Genomic DNA, 17,498 nt, shown 5'->3' on the forward strand with positions numbered 1-17,498 from the left:
TAACACTCTTCCCCCAGAAGACACAGCTAAATACCACCCCACTCCCCTTTAGCCTGAATGGCCCACTTGGGAAAAAGTAGAAAGTAGCAGAAGTGACTTGAGTGCCTTTGGAAGCAGAGTTGTGCAAGTTGATACAGCATCCACGTGCCCTCTCTCTTGGGATCCCCATCCTCTGATACAGCCTCTATGTTGGGAGGAAGCCCATGCAAGCCTACGGAAAGAAAGCCCATGAGAGAAACTGAGGCCTTGCAGCCAAGCCAATACTAACCACTATGTGAGTGAATGAGCCTTGAGGTGACTGGCGCCTCAAGGCTTGAAGATGTCCAACTGGGGGTTAGCTGTCCCCCCCATGCCCTGTCTGAATTCTGACCCACAGAACCCATGGGCATAATGCATGGTTATTCTACACCACTCTTCAGTTCAGTCGCTCAGTAGTGTCCAGCTCTTTGCAACACCATGGACTGCAGCACGCCAGGCTTCTCTGTCTATCACCAACTCACCTACACCACTGTGTTTGGGGTAATTTGTTATAGAGCTGCAGTCACTAGAAAAGTACCCAACCTCCCAGAACTGAGCTGATGCTTAAATTTCTCCATCACCCTATCTTCCTTTCATTCTACCCAGTCAGGATATGGAGATGGAAAGGCACCATCATTTAGGGTCGTGCCTGCGTGCTAACTCACCTCAGTAGGATCCAACTCTTAGCGACCCTATGGACTATAGCCCACCAGGCTCCTCTGTCCATGGGATTCTCCAGGCAAGAATACTGGTGTGGGTTGCCATGCCCTCCTCCAGGGGATCTTCCCAAACTAGGCACTGAACCCATGTCTTTTATGTCTCCTGCATTGGCATGAGGGTTCTTTACCACTAGCACCCACCTGGAAAGCCCCTCTTTTAGGGTCATTTGTCACCAAACAGGGCAAATAATCTGTAGGGGCCTCTGCTTCATTTTCTGTATTCCACGCTTTGAAAACTAGAAAAGCCCAAGACTAGGATTCTCTTCTGCTCCTACCAGGCTAGGATCTGGATCACCTCATTATATCCCTCTCCTTGGACTTAGAATATCCATCGCCTACAGAATAAAAATAATCTTGGATTGTAGGATGGCTGGAAAAATAGAAAATATATTAATCAGCCAAAAAAGAGAAAAGGGGTAGAAGGTGGTTTCCTGGTATGTTCAGACACAGGAGCTCTTGGACCACTCACTGGGTCTGTTGCCTTCCACAACTTGGACTAAAACCAACACACCCTGGGTGCCTGCCAGGTACATGCAGCTACAGAATACTAGCATGGTGCTGGCCCTGTCCTCAGAGTCCTCCAATCTAGTTGAGAGAGGGAAGTCCAGGGACAGAGGGCCAGGGACACAGGGCTAAGACTGGGAGTCATTAGACAAAGCTGAGAGAAGTATGATCAGATGCAGGGTCAGAAGAGGCAGGTCCTTCCGCAGCTGAGGGCCGTGATGCAGTGTACCCACCATGACACTCTGCAGCGTCCCCTCCAGGCGAGGAAGGTCCTCCTTCCTCTACTGCTTCAGTCCTTCTGACTGTGCCCAGGACACTCCACAGTTGGGTGTGTCTTTAACAGTCTCTCTCATTTTCATGCCTAGAGCCTTGGGCAGGCCACAGAATCTAGATAGGAATTTTTCCCCAAGTTTTTTTTATTGGGGTAAAATATGCATAGCATAAAACTACCATCTTACCCACTTTTCGGTATACAGTTTAGTGGCATGAAATATATTCATAAGTTTGGGCAACCATCACTAGCACCCATGTCCATAACTCTTTTCGTCTTAGACTAACACTTGATCCCCATTAGACATTAACTCCTCATCCTCCCCTCCCCAAGCCCCTGGAAACCATCATTCTCTAATGAAGCTGTCTCTATGATTTTGACTACTCTAAGTTCCTCATATAAGTGGAATCATGCAATGTTGGTCCTTTTGTGATTGGCTTATTTCACATAGCATAATGTCTTCAAGTTTCAGCCATGTTGTGGCAGGTGTCAGAATTTCCTTCCCTATTAAGGCTGCATAATATTCCATTATGTGGATAGACTGCTTATCCATTCATCCTTCAGTAGATGCTTGGATTCCATGTTTCAGGCAATGTGAATAAAGCTGCTATGAACATGGTGTACAGACGTCTCTTTGAGACCTGGCTTTCACTTCTTTTGGGTGCATACACAGAAATAGAACTGTTGGATTATTATGTAACTCCATTTAGAGTTTTTTGGTGGTGGTGCTGTAGTTGCTAAGTCGTGTCCAACTCTTGTGACCCCTGCCAGGCTTCTCTGACCATGGATTTCCCAGGCAAGAATATTGGAGTGGGTTGCCATTTCCTTCTCGGGGGACTCTTCCTGACCCAGAGATCGAACCCACGTTTCCCTCATTGTAGGCAGTCTCCCGCATTGCAGGCAGATTCTTTACCGCTGAGCCACTGAGTAACTACCATATCATTTTCCACAATGGCTATACCATCTTAGACTCCCACTAACAGTACACAGGAGTTCTAATTCCTTCACATTCTCCCCAACATTTGCTAGTTTTTGTCTGTGTTTTTAAACAGTAGCCATCTGAATGGTTATGAAGTGGTCCCATAAGATAATATGGAAAAACCCAAATTAATTTTTGGCCAACCCAAGAGTTTTGATTTGCATTTCTTTAATGATTATTGGTATTTAGCATCTTTTCATGTGCTTATTGCATGTAAGTATGTATCTTCTTTGGAGAAATGTCTGTTCAAGTCCTATGTCCATTTTTTAATTGGGTTGTTTGAGGTTTTTTGGTTGTTGTTGTACTTAGGACTTTGTGACATTGCTTTCATTGCACTTAATTTAATATTTATCTTTTTTTTAATGGCACATGTGGTAGCAATATAAATTTCTTTCTAAATTATTTTAAATTAAAAAATGGAGTCAAGAGCTGGAGAAGCTGGGTAGTGACCTGATTTGAGCCCCTGGATCTAACTGGGCCTAAAATCCACACCATTCCTGAACTTTCCATTCATAAATAGCTCGCAGTTTCTTGTTTTTTAAAGTTTATTTGGGATTCTGTTGCTTTCAACTGAAAAAACTGTGGGATGGACACCACCTGTCTTCCTGGGCTCCAGACTACACTGTGTGCAAAGGAAACATATAATTCACAAACCGGTGGTGAGGGCTTTAATTATTGTTTTGCCTAAAGCTAACTTGTAAATTGCTAATGCTAATTTGTACCATCGTTAATCCTCCTTTTACAGATTAAAAATGAAGGCTCAGAAAGGTCAAAGTGAATGTTCCACAGTCACACAGCTGTTAATTGAAAGAATCAGGATTCACATTCAGTTCCATCCAATTCTGGGGACAGAGTTCATAACTGGGCAGCGCTGCCTCCAGAGTTCATACCACGCATACCCGGGCCTTATAATCAGACTCATTTCCTTCTGTGTGTCATCAGCAAGTCACTGCCTCTCCATTCAACTTGTGGCTTTATTCCCATCATCTCTGACAAAAGGTCATGGAAGGAGTGGTGATCGTGTGCTTCCACTGCAGAGAACACAGAGGAAGGGTCCTTCTCCCTTTCTCGAGTCTCCAGCCCTCCTCAGTCATCCTTTGCTGTCTCTGCCATCAGATGTGCTTCTAGGAGAAGTCATCTGTCCAGACACTTCTGAGCCATAGCCAACTGTATGGCTAAGGTCCTTTGGTTTATTTTTCTGCTTTTTCCAAGCTGGTAGATGTGCAACTAGATCTTTGAGGCTGTACCTCTCACTTAAATTTTGACTCAAAATCCAGCTGCTAAGAATATTGTGATTTATCTAGATAAGCCTCCCCTCAAGATGCCTCTTCATGTGCTTTATGACTCTTTTGAAGATTGTTTTCCCTTAAAATTAGGGGATTTAACTGAGAGTAACATAATACGTTGTGTAGTTTTCCACTATCCTGGAGTTTCTTCCATTTCCCCAGCCTCACCAGCAGAAACCTTGCGCTTGCCCAGAAGTCAGATAATGAAGTGCTTTTCCATGCTGTCTAAGTCTGAGCTGTGTACCACCTCAGCTTCATGTGGTCACTGAGACCCACTGGTGAAGATACCAAGCTCTAAATTTCTTGCTTTAAAAATGACATAAAGTTCTCAGGGAAATAAATTGATCACAATGCATTCCAAGCTTCAGCCGCGCCAGCTCTATGGGCTAAAAGAAATCTGATGACAAGTCTAACAAAAACTTGTTCAAAAGAGCACCAGAATCTTTCCTTTGTTTCCTATTATGGACGCTTGCTATTGCAGCGCCTTGGGCATCCCATCCCTCAGCTCTGGTTCAGACTGCATCTTCCCCTGGAAAACAGCCCCTGCAACACTATATGGTTTGGGTGGGGCTCCAAGGCCAGGCTTGTATCTCTAGATTAACCAATGAGGGCATCACATCATGTTTGAGACAGGCAAATCTCCAGAATTACAAGATCATAAACTTGCTTTTTTAAAAGCCACTACATTTGAGGTAATTTGCTACAGCAGCAAGAGGAAATTAACCCTTAAAATACAGAGATTGGTTCAGATACAGGCCCATGAGGTAAACCCAGTCCTATCAGAGTCGATGAGATTCAGTTCTGGGACTTTGGGTGGGAAACTCTTCTCTTTTTCCATGAACTTGCTTAAGAGGACCAGATGGAAGCTGGGAGGTGCTGGCAGCCTTCTTGTCACCATGAGGGAGAAAAAAAGAAATCTGTCCAAGAACAGAGCCAATACAAAGTAGAGAAGAGGTACAAAGCAGAAGTAAGGAGATAAGACTAAGTCTTGAGCCCCTGGATCCAACATGACAACCTGGACTTTTCACCTACATCAGCCACTAGAGTCCCATCTTTGTAAAGCCAGTTCAAATTAGATTTCTGCCACTGGCAGTTATAAGCATCCTGATATGCTTCGTCTCAAGTCATTGTGATGCTGGAGTAAGTTGTCAAGACGACTGGTACAGGAGTGGGGGGTCAACAGGTAGCAACTGGTGATGGATATGGCTACCGGTGGTTGTCTCAAGAAAGAGTAGCATATATATAAAATGAATAATCATCAAGGACCTACTGAGTAGCACAGGGAGCTCTGCTCAGTGTTATGTGGCAGTCTGGATGAGAGGGGAGTTTAGGGGAGAGTGAGTACATGTATATGTATGGCTGAGTCCCGTTGCTGTCCACCCGAAACTATTGCAGCATTGTTAATTGGCTATACCCCAATACAAAATTTAAAAAATTTTTTTAACTTAAAAAAAAAAAGAACGTAGAAGAACATTATGTTAGTTGACTGGTTGGGGACAAGTAGAGCTATCAAAATAAATATTTAAAGCTTTTCTAGAACTTCTGAGGTTCCATACTTCCCACAGGCAAAAGACATGAGTGCCTGCTCAAAATCCATTTCTTGTGGTAGCAGACACTACACAGGATGGGGTGGGGGAACTACATGAACTATGAAGTGGCATGATATATATGATTTATATAACCATAAAATGCAAAGCCAACCCAGAGCTTCGTGGTTGCCTGGCATAAGTGTCAAGTTGTAGAGGGACTGTTGCCTGATGGAAGGGTACAGAGACTCCACCTTCTCCAGCATCTTCTCAGGGGAAGTAGATTTAGTCTGGGAGTGTCTGCTCGACATTTCAGTTCCTATTTTCCTTCAGCAATGCCTCCAACTCATGCCTTTCCCACCCTCTCCTAGGAGCCCCTACTCAGACCACTCACATACACACACCCACTCTCATCTTATCTCCAATACCTTACCTAAATGTGGGAATTTCAGGCATCCCAGCAGATTAATGGGAGGGAGACTTTTGAGCAAGTTAAGTCAACATGCCACAAACACACCTGCTCCTTTTACCTACCTTGAAGTAGCCTTGACTTTTATCAGAGGAATTTCTCACAAACTATATCCTTCTAAAGCTCAGATAGGGGCAAGTTCCCATGTCCAGCAAAGGCAACCAATCACTGCATTTGGGAAATGTGATTCCAGCAGCTGTCAGAATGTCTCAATCTGTTTGCAGAATAAAAATATTCACAAAACACTCACAAATCCTGCCCAAATCCACTTCAAAGCCCAAATGTTGCCGCTTCTAGAAAGTTCTGATTTGCTTGTTTAAAGGGAATACCTTCCAACTCTTTTAGAGCTGCTGAAATACTTAGATCTGCAATTAAGAAACATTGCAGCACTGTGGGCAAGGGGTTGAATGGAACTGAATTGAAATCCTGATTCCTCCTAACCTTGCCTAGCTGTGTAACTTCAGCCAGTTCACTCCATCTCTCTGAGTCTCAGCTTCTGTATCTTTGAAAAGGGAATAAGAGTAGTAGCTACCTAGTGGATTCAGTGAGACTATAGGTGAAGTATTGAATAATGGGCTTGAGCAAAATAAATAAGCATTTAATACATGCTATCCAGCTGTGGAGTAGTTATAATGGTTACAGTTGTGTGCAGAATTTTCTTTCCTGAGCCACTGGAAGTCCTTTGAGGGTGGTTTTTTCATTATCTAGTGATAGAATAGTATGCATAACAAACATCCCCCATACGGTAGCACTCATTGGCCAAGCAGCTCTGCAATCTTATTGGGCTCACTCATCTATCTGGGGGTCATCTGATGGCTGGGGAGCCAGCTTGACTTTGACTGAGACAACAAAAATGACTTAGCTCTGCTCCCATGATCCTTAATGCCAGCAGATCAGCCCCAGCAGGTCCTTCCCACAGGAGTAGACAGGATTCCAGAGAAAGAAAACCCAACACACTGAGCCTTCTCAAGCCTCTGTTGACGCCATGTCTGTGAGCATCTCATTGGCCAAAGCAACTCCCTTGACCAAACCCCAGGACTGGGGAGGAGGACAGAGCAAGATCACAGGGTCAAGGGCGTGAAATTGGGCCCATGTGCAACCAACAGCAGGCAGGAACTTAAACCCTCTAACATGCTTAAAATGATAGGTAAAATTGACCCTGAGAAACCAGCAAATGTTGGCTGAATTGATCACAAACTTGGGCTCCAAACCCAAGTTGCCAATATTGCCAAGCATCAGAATCGGCGATTAAAAATACAGGAATTTATAGAGTACAGTCTTCCTGGTGGCTCAGTGGGTAAAGCGTCTGCCTACAGTGCAGGAGACCCGGGCTTGATCCCTGGGTTGGGAAGATCACCTGGAGAAGGAAATGGCAACCCACTCCAGTACTCTTGCCTGAAGAATCCCATGGATGGAAAAGCCTGGTAGGCTACAGTCCATGGGGTGGCAAGAGTCGGACACGACTGTGCGACTTCACTTTCTTTCCTTTATAGAGTACAGGTGAGTCACTGTTATTGAGGTTTGGGTTTTTTTTCCCTCCCACAAACAGCTGACTTTATTTCCTTCCATGGAAATCTTTAAACTTTTGTTCACAGGGTCAGAGGGAAAAAAGACACATTCCAGTTGCCTAAATTCCCTGATTTGTCACACACTTTTCTTCTCATCTAGGTCTCCCGCACACTTGAGGAGTTGTCTAGACTCTCAAGAGAAATAAGCAGATCAAGGGTGAGAGGGATGTGAAAACAAATGAGGGGAAGAAGAAATTTTGGTGGGGGAGAGGGGGCAGGTCAGAATTCTAAAGGGGGTCGCCTGATTCTGGAACTTTCCAAAGTTAGAATAAAGAAGGACTCTACAGAACCCCTCAGGTTATGGCATGGATGCCTTTTCTTCTGAAAGAAATTTCACAATCATGTTTTTAATAAGCTCCACGTTTTCTCCTATAAAAATGATTTCCTTCTAAAAGACTAGAGAAAGCCGCGTCAGTAGGACACCAGTTAAGCCAGAGTCATGAATTGAGTCTGGAAGTCGTAAGTCAAGTTCAGAAATCCAGAGAGGCCAGGATTTGAGCTGGTACCTTCTCAGAGCAAGGGAGCCCTGAGTGGCAGCAAACTCTCCCACAGGGAAGGGGTGATGGATTGGGGGCAGGAAAAAGAAATAGGTTGCCTTTTTAAAAAAAAAAAACCTTTAGGATTAAATTCTTAGTTTCCAGAGAAGTCCATAGGCACTAGAGTGCAATTGCATATAAAAAGGTCCTGAGTGTGTTTCTTTATTCATTCAACAACCATTCATGAAGAACCTGTCAGGAGCCAGACACTATCCTATTATGTACTAATATTAGGACTTGAATGAGATGTATGCTTCCATGGTGTCTGCAGGCTATTGGTAAGAAAGACAATAACCAAGAAACATGAGACAATTAATTCATGTGATTTGGGGTTGGGATAAGTGCCATGAAGAAAAATGCATAGCTGAAGGAGTAGGAGTGACAAAGAGGGTAGGGAGAGGGGTCCTGTTTCTTTTATTCTTTTTATTAAAAAAATTTTTTTAAGTATAGCTGATTTACAATGTTGTGTTAATTTCTGCTGTACGGCAAAGTGACTCAGTGGTACATGCATATATTCTTTTCCGTTATGGTTTATCAGAGGGGCCCCTGTTTCGAGCAGAGTGGAAAGGAAGGTTGTTCTGAGGATGGGACTTTTGAGCGGAGACCCAGAGCTAAAGGAGAAAGCCAGGCCATGCAGAGACATGGGAGAACATTACAGACACACAGAATGGCAGGGCAGGAATGAACATGGCTCTTTCTGGGAAAAGCAGCAAGACCAGCCTGTTAGTTACTTCCCATAGCATCATCTGATCTACCCTTCTGATCCCAGATTGAAGGTGGTCAATCAATCTCCCTGCCTTCTCAAGCTGGGTGGGGGTCTCCCTTTCCTGATGCTCCTGGGGAGACTTTGGGTTTGTCCCTCTTAGTGTTTTTCAGAGCTGTGACCACATACCTGTTTCTGTGACGATCTGGTGAGTATCTGTCGCCCCCGCGACATTACTAGAAGACCTGGACCACATGTCCTTATTCGCTGTGGGTCTTCAATGCCTACTCCAGGGCCTCCTGACACTTAGTAGCATCTTCACAAATACATTCAGCTCCTTCTGTGCATTCTCTCCTCTAATCCTAACAACCCTTCCAAGTGGATACTGCTGTTCCCCATTTCACAGAGGAAACTGAAGACAGAATGGGGAAATGACTTGCCAAGGCTCTCACGGTAGCAGGGGAGAGGGGCATCAGGACTTTAATCCAGGTCTGTTTGACTTTGAAACCCAAACATTGCACCCCCACCCTCTGGATGGGTGATAAGCTCAGGGATGGGTACGTGACCCCAAGCAGAGACAGTGATGAGCTGGGCAACACTGCTGGGGCTTCTGGAGAAGAGAAGCCACCTCCATGGAAGACAGGATGGGGCCATGGGGAGAAGCAGGCCCACGGTGATTTCTGAGGCCCTGGGTCAGCCTCACCTGAATCAGACCTGCACCTGGATGGCCGAGACTTCCTGTTCTGAGGCAGTGTGTCTGCGTCTTCACTCGCAATATCAATGTTTACTAATTGGTGGAACATTGCAGCCACCATCCCGATTGGAGTTATTATTCTATAGAAGAAATAAGATACAAATACATCCTTATTTTACCAGAGCTGGTCACACATCGAGTTTTCTAGAAAGGCTGCTTCCCTCCCATGCAGTCTAACCTCAGCAGCTCAAATTTCCCCATGGCAGACCAGCTGTCCCCACTCCCTGCTGGGGCCACTACAGACCTAGAAGGAATGAGATCTCTGGAGAGTCTGGTGGTAAGAAAATCCTGAGCCCTGTCTGCCTTTTCCTCAATACCATGAATAAATGATTAATTTGTGTCAAATGCTGAAGTCAGGTACAGTCATGTGATCGCTGTTAAGCCCGCAAGAGATGAATCCATCAATCACCTGGCAACTCAGGACCATTGTGCTCGGGCCCAGGGGCAGACAGGAGTGTGACACAGTCTCTGCACTTTAAAAGCCAGTGATTTGCCAGGGAGATGAAGGAAAAGACAGGGAATTGTTCGAGCACAATGCAAGACAGATGCAATCAGGGCTGAGTGGTGTCCTATGGTCTGCACGGGGGATGGGCATTCAGAGCAGGCAAGACCAGTTCTCAGGGTTGTCACACACACTCTTCCACTGCGGTTCTCCCCTACCATACCTACCTTACCAGCAGGTACTACCCTACCATTATTCACCATTATTCACTTCCCCTCTTCCTTTTTCCCTGTAACTTGTTTTCCTCAAAATTTTTACTCTAGAAAGAGATGGCATCAGCTACAGAGACACCAGTCTCATGAGCCATCAAGAAAAAAGAACTATAGAAGTAAACCTAATGAAAGCACAAAACAGCATCATCCGACATCTAACTAGACCCTGTCTTGTGCCAAAGACCCTCAGCTCTTTGGCCGACCCTCTCTTCTGCAAAAAAACAAAACAAAACAAAACAAAACAGGAAGTGAGAGAGTGTTAGGGAGGTGCTCAAGCTATGCTATTGGTAGAGAGATACTGACTGTCCTGGAGGCAATCAGGATTGAAATAGAACTCGGGAGTGTCCTTATCGTGAGGTGAGCTGTGTCTGTGTCGTGTTCCTCGCACCGTCTGCGCTGCACGTGGGGACACCTGCAGGGCAAGGGTGTCAGCATCCTAGTTCTAGCGCAGATGCCACTCCAAGTGTTGGTTCTGAGCCCCTGACCCGTGTCATCCTTGAAAAAACTGAGATAAGAATGACCCCTAAGTGTTTCACAGCATAATCAGGAGGACTTTATATGAGGTGACTTATGTGCAACGACAGCACAGCACAATTTGACAAATTTAAGCTGCTTTATTTTTGCTGAGATGATGATGGTGGTGGTAACACTGACACCCACAGCCTGCCTGCCAGGACAAGTGGCTCAAAGTTGATTTATCCACCACTCATTCTCTGCAGACACTGTCCCTTTCCCCCTAGAGTTTAGACTTCAGTGGGGCAGGCAGAACCAGTCCAACAAAAGCAAAATGACAACTTTGATGACAGCAGCCCAAGGTGCTGGAACAGGGTAAGCCAATCTGGTCTGGGGAGTCAGAGAAGGTCTCCTGGTAAAGCACCAGTGCTGGTGAGGGGAAAACAGGTGAGAGGGAGCACCCCTGCCATGCAAATGAGCAGGTCCAGGCAGCCAATGGCAGAGCAGCTCCAAGCACCTGGCCAAGACAGATGGCCCTGGGAATTTCCACCCAGAGTCTCTCTGGGCAAAGGCCAGGCCGGCTTCACTAGGAGCCGATTGATCCTGGATGAGGGTGTAGCCTGGAGGCCTGCAATGTATCCATTCCAAAGGGCTGCCTGGGTGTTGTCTGGCTGCTGCCGGGGTGAAGTACTGCCACCACCCTCCATTCCCATCGCCCAGCTAACCTTGGTTCCTCTCAAGAACTCCTTGCCGACCACCTAGCAATGGGACCCAAGCCAAGCACACCTAGATATCAATGCAAAATAACCTAGGAATTACTCCTTTTGCAAAGTACAGGAATTATTTATAAAGTTGGAAATTTTGATGTATCATGTCTGCTTCCAGGAGACCTAAGAACACCTCCAGGAGAACTAGGGACATCCCCAGAAGATCTAAGGGTACTTCCAGAGACCTAGGGGCACCTCCAGAGATGTAGGGGAACCTCCAGAAGAACTAGAGGGCACCTTAAGGAGACCTATGGGTATCTCCAGAGACCTAGGGGCACCTCCAGAGACCTAAGGGCATCTCCAGAGACATAGAGGCACCTCCAGAAACCTAAGGACACCTCCAAGAGACATAGAGGCACCTCAAGGAGACCTAGGGGCACCTCCAGAGACCTAAAGGCACCTCCAGAGCCTAGGGGCACCTCCAAAGATCTAAGGACACCTCCAAGAGACATAGAGGCACCTCAAGGAGACCTAGGGGTACCTCCAAGAGACCTAAGGATACCTCCAAGAGACCTAGGGGCACCTCAAGGAGACCTAGGGGCACCTCCAGAGACATAGGGGCATCTTCAGAGACATAGGGGCACCTCCAGAGACAATCTGGAGACAATTCCAGAAGAAAGGCAATCTCAAAACCAAGAATTCTACTTTGCTTCCAAAATGCAACTCCAGAGCAACTTGCAACCACAGTGATGCTGAGTTTGATGCAAGCAGCAGAGGGGATGCAGTTTACGCTCTGCATGCCAGATACAAAACCCAGAAGGTGGGTTTCTCTGAAGTTGAGTACGAACCATAACTTATTATTAGGATGAAAAGCTATCGTTTAGAGTCTCTGCTATGTGCCAGTCACTACGCTAAGCTCTTCCCATATCTCATCTCACTTAATCTTGATGTCAGTCATGGGATAGGTATCCTTATGATGCTTTTCTCACCATCTAGAAAACTGGAATACAGAAAGATCAAGTAATTGGCATTAGGTCAGAAAGCTAAAACAGAAAGAAAAAAAAAATAGAGGCACCAGGGCCAGAGTTCAAGTCTATCTGACACCAAATCCAGACTTTTCATGACATCCTCATACTCCCTTCTCTGTAGTATCACTTTTGCCCAGCATGTCACCCCTGATGGAATGGGAGATCTTTGGGATGAGGACCATGTCATCATCACCTTCATGGTCTCAGCATCTCACAATACCTGGCAGGTGTTGGCATCCAACTGAAGCTCATCAGGTGTGTTTGTAGAACTGAGCTGACATCGCAGACTTGCAAATGAGGAGTGGTTGGTGTCAACCAAGTGGTTGGTGCTCTAATGTTTGGGGTTTATGTTAGAGATAAGCCAACCCAGCCCTTCTCTGGAGGAGAAGGCAGGAGTTCCCTGGCCTTGGGCACCTGTGTGCCTGTTTCCACCTACAGTTGACTCAAGTGGATACTGTCTTGGGAGCAGAGGCTGGGAACATGCAAAATGGGATCAGTAGGACCCCATGACAATGCCAGAATACCTTAAGAGGTTTGTTTCAGCCACCACCCACTTCTCGGTTTCCCAGGTCCAGTTGCTCAGAAGCAAACAGACCTGCAAAGACCAGCAAGGGTGGACTCAAGCCTCTGCCAAGGACACTTGACATTGGGCTTAAGTGAAAATGAAGTCACTCAGTCATGTCCGACTCTTTGCGAGCCCATGGACTGTAGCCTACCAGGCCCCTCTGTTTATGGGATTTTCCAGGCAAGGGTACTGGAGTGGGTTGCCATTTCCTTCTCCAGGGGATCTTCCCAGCCCAGGAATCAAACCCGGGTCTCCTGCATTGCAGGCAGGCACTTTACCCTCTAAGCCACCAGGGAAGTCTGACATTGGACTTAGGGCCACCCTAATCCAGAATGATCTCATCTCTTAATTATAAATATAAAGATTCTTTTTCCAAAGGAGGTCACTCTCACAGGTTCCATGAGGACATGTTTTTTGTGGAGGGTCGCCATTCAACTCCCTAAACTTTGGCCTCTGCCTCCCAAAAAGCACATCCATCCAATCTGCAAAGTGCATTCACCACAATCCCAGTTCCCCCCAAATCTCAACTCATTACATCATCAACTCAAAAGTCTCAAATCTTGTCATTTAAATCAGCAACAGATGAGACGTTGGTTATGATCCATCCCGGGGTAAAATTATTTTCCACCTGTTTATCTATGCACTAGGAAACAAGTTATCTGATCCCAAAATACAACAGTGGGACAGGTATGTGCTTTGCTGTGCTAAGTCACTTCAGTTGTGTCCAACTCTTTGTGATTCCCATGGACTATAGCCCACCAGGTGCCTCTGTCCAGGGATTCTCCAGGCAAGAATACTGGAGTGGGTTGCCATTTCCTCCTCCGTCCAGAATACAATAGTGGGACAGGTATGTGATAGTCACTGCCATTCTGAAAGGGAGAAACAAGTGGGAAATAAAGGGATCACTGGCTCCAAGTGAGTTAGACATCCAGCAGGGCACATTCCATTAGGTTTCCAGTGTGTGTGCTCAAGCGCTCAGTCCTGTCCAATTCTTTTCGACCCCATGGACAATCGCCCACAGGGTCCTTTGTCCTTGGAATCTTCCAGATAAGGATTCCAGGCCTGAGAATAATCTTCTGGGGTTCTTGGCTCCACCCACTGTACCTGTGGGCTCTGCCCCTAGGCCCTCTAGCAGCCAGTAAAGACTGCATTGTTGATTTCAAGGACAGAAGCATGAAGCCCAGTCAGGAGGCTTGTATAGACCAAACAGGAGATGCTGGTGCTTTAATCTTGGATCATGGTGGTAGGAGTAGGGAATGGTGGTCAGATCAGATTCAGAAAATATTCTGGGTGCAGAGCCAAATGGATTTTGTGATATTGAACTTGGGAAGCAAGAAAAGAGTGATAGAAAGAACTCAAAACGCCCTCGAGGATTTTGGCCTGAAACTTAGAAAGGCAGACAGATGCAGGCGTGTTTTGGAATGTGTGGAATTCTGTCTGAGTGAAGAGGATTTTTCACACCCTTTCAGAAACTGAAACTAGGAGGTGGCCAGCCCCCACACCCCAAGGTTAGAAGGTCACCCCCCCAAAGGCCTTTCCCTTAGCGCTCAATTAATTTCTTTTATTCCAACCCTCATCTCCACTTCAGACTCAAAGCACATGTCCCACAGAAGAGTTTTGGGGAGTGAGAAAGAGAAAAGAGTTATCTTGGAGGCCAGTCCCACAACCCAGAGTGCTAGAACACCTCTCTCCAATTCTGGGGCCTCCTACCCATCCCCCTCACACCCGTTACTGGGGACACTGTGCTTGGCTGTACCACCCCAGCCCACATCTGTCAGCCCAGCAAACAGACCCCAGGAACAGGTTAAGTGCAGGGTCTTGCGACCTGCTCATTCTCACCAAGCCACGCCCCCTCTCAACACCACAGTCATTTGCATCTCATAATAATCTTGGTATCTTACCATCCCTGCTCTGAACTGCTTGAAGACAAAAGAAAGTGACAAATGAAAACCCTTTGGGAAAACGGATTGACAAGGAAAAGAACAAACAGCATGCAGCAGCACACACTGAAGCCATCAAGGCTGGCTTTGAGCTGTCTGCCCTGCACGCAGACTTTAAGAACAGCCAAGAGATGCTAGGATCTACAGTGTTTAATTATTGCTTTCAATTGTTTCCCCAAATATTTATTAATTAATGAATGTCCGATCATAGAAATGATCTTGGGGCCTTCCTACAGCTGAAACTTAAGAGTGTGAAAGTCACTCAGTCGTGTCCAACTCTTTGCAACCCCATGGACTGTAGCCAGCCAGGCTCCTCTGTTCATGGAATTCTCTAGGCCAGAATACTGGAGTGGGTAGCCATTCCCTTCTCCAGGGGATCTTCCTGATCCAGGGATCAACCCCAGGTCGCCCACATTGCAGGCGGTTTCTTTACCATCTAAGCCTCCAGGGAAGTCCTAACCTTAATAAGATAAGCTTAAAATAATGCTTACTACCTGCTGGGTGCCCCATATTGACTTACAATATGTATAATACACAGCAGCAACAAAGGTCATTTTATTTCTGTTTAACAGATGAAGAAACGGAGGCTCAGAAATGCTGAGAGACTCAACCACAGTCTGGAGGTTGAATTTGGGAGTTATCCCCAGCTGGGCTGCCCACAAAGATTTGGGGATAAGCTCACTGTGGAAATAAATGTGGATCAAGAAGACTTCTGGAGGGCTTCCCTGCTGACTCAGCGGTAGAGAATCCGTCTGCAGGAGACAATCCCTGATCCAGGAAGATCCCACATGCCACATGCCACATGACAGCTAAGCTCGTGTGCCACCACTGTTGAGCCTGAGCTCTAGATCCTGGGAGCCACAACTACTGAGCCCTTATGCTGCAGCTGCTGAAGCCCAGGCGCCCTAGAGCCTGTGCTCCGCAACAAGAGAAGCCACTACAGTGAGAAGACCCTGCACCACAGCTAGAGTAACCCCCACTTGCTGCAACTAGAGAAAAGCCCAAATATCAGTGAAGACCCTGCACAGCCAAAAATAAAAACAAATAAAATATTTTTTAATGTGATCCATTTTTTTAAAAGATATCTAGAGATTGAGAACTGGGGAGATCCAAAGTTTAGAGCTAGGAAGGTCCTGGAAAGGGGACAGAAATTAGAATCCAGCTGTGATTCAACCCAACCAGCCCACTGCCCTGCCCTGGTAATGGAGAGAGGATACCAATCCACACATCTGTGGTCTCCCCCGTATTTCCAACGCCATTTATGCACTGGCTCATCTGCTTACTCAAAAGTACTTCTTGAGACATGAGCAATGGGGAGGGTATTGTCAAGATGCTCACTGGTTGGAAGACAGGACTGATGGTACAAAATTGTTAGAATTCTGCATAAGTTATCTATGAAATGCCCAGGGTGGGGATGAGTCGGGATCCATGTGGACCCACCCATCACCTCATTTAGGTCAATACGTATATCTGACTACATTGATCCAATCCATCTCTTTAAATGAAAAAGAGCAGTAGGCAACACCAAGAAACAAAATAATGAGGAAATCTAGGCGCTACTGTTAAACAGTTTATAAGATCCAGTGGAACAACTAGATAGGAACCAAGATCATGCAATTGCTGTGAGAACATGGCAGATTCAAATAATGCATATATACAGTAAAAGTTATGAGTGAAAGAACAGAAGAAAACCCTAGCACACACATGCAGAAGATTTTCTTTTCTTTTTGGCCATGCCACAAGGCATGCCGCTTGCAGGATCTTAGTTCTTCCAGGGATTGAACCCATGTCCCCTGCAGTGGAAGCATGGAGTCCTAACCTCTGGACCACCAGAGAAATTCCCCAAAATAATTTTCAACAAGGGTGCCAAAGCCATTCAATGGGGGAAGAGACAGCCTTTTCAACAAATGGTACCAGGAAAACCGGAAATCCACATACAAAAAAATAGTTATGTAACACCATATACAAAAATTCACTCAAAATGGTTCTAAGACCTAAACCCAAGAACTAAAACTATAAAACTTTTAGAAGAAAACTAGGGGGAAAACTTCATTACATTGAATTTGGCAATGATTTCTTGGATACGACACCAAAGTACAGGAAGAACAGAAAGAAGAAGCCTACTGTTCTCCATACTAGCTTCACCAGTTTACATTCCCACCAGTAGTATACAAGGGTTCCCTTTTCTCTGCATCCTTGCCAACACGTGTTGTTTCTTGTCTTTTTAGATAGTTGTCATTCTGACAGGTGTGATGTGCTACCTCATTGTGGTTCAAAGCTAAAAGTTACAAATACTGTATGATCTAGCAATTCTGCTTCTGGGTATTTTCTTCAAAGAAAAGAAAAAACACTAATTTAAAAATACATATGCACCCCTGTGTTCATCACAGCATTATTTACAATCACCAAGATACAGAAGCAACCTAAGTGTCCATCTATAGGTGAATGGATAAAAAGATGTGGTCTATATATACAGTGGAATATTACTCAGTCATAAAAATGAAATCTTGCCTTGAGTGAACACACGGATGGGTCTGGATAATATTATGCTATGTGGAATAAGTCGGAGAAAAAACAAATGCTGTATGATTTCGCTTACATGTGAAATCTAAAAAACAAAACAAAAACAGACTCATAATACAGAGAACAAACTGGTGGTTGTCAGAGAGGAGGGGGCTGGGGGAATGGACAAAATAGGTGAAGGTGATTAAGAGGTACAAACTCCCAGCTAAAAAATAATGAGGATATAATGGGGATA

This window comes from Odocoileus virginianus, chromosome 9 (assembly GCF_023699985.2).
Source record: "Odocoileus virginianus isolate 20LAN1187 ecotype Illinois chromosome 9, Ovbor_1.2, whole genome shotgun sequence".
NCBI classification, from domain to species: Eukaryota; Metazoa; Chordata; class Mammalia; order Artiodactyla; family Cervidae; genus Odocoileus; species Odocoileus virginianus.